Source organism: Pygocentrus nattereri, chromosome 16, assembly GCF_015220715.1.
Source record: "Pygocentrus nattereri isolate fPygNat1 chromosome 16, fPygNat1.pri, whole genome shotgun sequence".
NCBI lineage: Eukaryota > Metazoa > Chordata > Actinopteri > Characiformes > Serrasalmidae > Pygocentrus > Pygocentrus nattereri.
Genome location: NC_051226.1, coordinates 36,902,963 through 36,904,498, shown reverse-complemented (window position 1 = coordinate 36,904,498; position 1,536 = coordinate 36,902,963).

Here is a 1,536-nt window from a genome sequence, read left to right as displayed (position 1 = left end):
CTTTTCTGTTGCTGGGTCAGATACCAAAGCACTTGAATGTTCCTTATTTGACTAAAGGCCAATTCCCACCTAGAGCATTTTTTTCAGACACAATTTTTAACGTAGTGGAACCTTCACACCAAGTCTGAGCTTTTTTTTTTTTTTTTTGTGAAAACGTGAGAAACTGGAAGAGGAAGAAGAAACTGATTCTAGAAGGATGATGAATGAATTATTTTTCTTTTAAGATGACAACTTTTTTTTAAAAGACCAGCGACTCATACAGGAGCTGAAGCTCGATGACGACCGGTGATGTGAAGGTATCCTATGTCAGTGGGAGATTTCAAGCTTCTGCTCCTGCTTTTTGCTCCTCTCAGCGTTCATTAGCAAGGAAAGCTAATAGTTCACGGCTCTTCAGAGTAGGACCCACCTAGATAAACTTAAAATGGCTTTATAGAGCCGCTGTATCGTACCCAATTTCTGGTTTGCGTGAACAGTGGAGCTCTGATTGGTCACCCTTATTGTTTAGGCATCTGTACAACACAGACAACCGAGGCGCTGAATAAAAAATGTCAAAGTGTGTCAGTTTCGGAGTTTCGGTGTGAAAGACTTTTTTCCTACGTAAAAATCTCAGCGTGAGTAGGCCATGAACTCTGGAGCTTACTCAGGATGTTTTTATGCTAATCATTTCACATAATAACGCTCTGTGAGGAGCTTTTAGAGGTGGACGTCTGGCTCCTACCACCACCACTGTGAAGAGCTCTGACTCACGAAGTATCTCGAGAACAGAGCATTTCACACCAAACCCCTCCGAATGATTTTGAAGACATGTCAACCATTTAATTACACAGGAATTTTGAAAAATCAATGGAGTTCCCCTTTAAGGAGCTGATCAAGCTGGTCCTCTTTAATGAGCTTGATCAAGTGTGTTGGCAGCAGGGAAAACGCTAAACAGCCTTCAGGATTAGGGTTGAGAAACACTTGTTTTTATTCTATTCTCCCCACTTAAAAACACCTGTTCTCCACGCTGTTAATCGGTAAGTCCGACCATAAAAAGTTTAGCCACTATTCCCGAGTTTTTCGTCGTGTTTTCTGAGGCTAATCTTGCTTTCTCTCAGTTGCTGTTTTTCCCCGTCTGTCCGCTAGAGGCCGCTGCGCCCCGCTTTTTAACGAGACAACGGATTGGCTGAGCGGTTGCCGTGGCAACCAGCACTGCAAAGAAGGACGAGTGGCGGTGTAAAATGAGTCAAACGGGGATTTAAAGTTAATAAAGATGTCTGTTCGAGCTCTTTGGGTCAGATTTTAGACCGAATGGACTCTCAGCGTTGTTAAGCGCGTGTAAAAGTCATGAGGCTGAGGTCGGCTTCTGATTCGCCTCTATATCTCCCCGTTCCACCTTAAATGGTGCCGCAGTTGCATTCAGCCGCCCGAGGCGTTCCATTAGTAAGTGCTGCTCCGTTTAAGGTGGAACGGGAAGATTGGCCGGCGAATAGGGCGCCGAGTCCAGCCTCGTGGAGAAGTCAGACTGGCTTCGTCAGAAGTTGGGTTGTTTCTCACAGC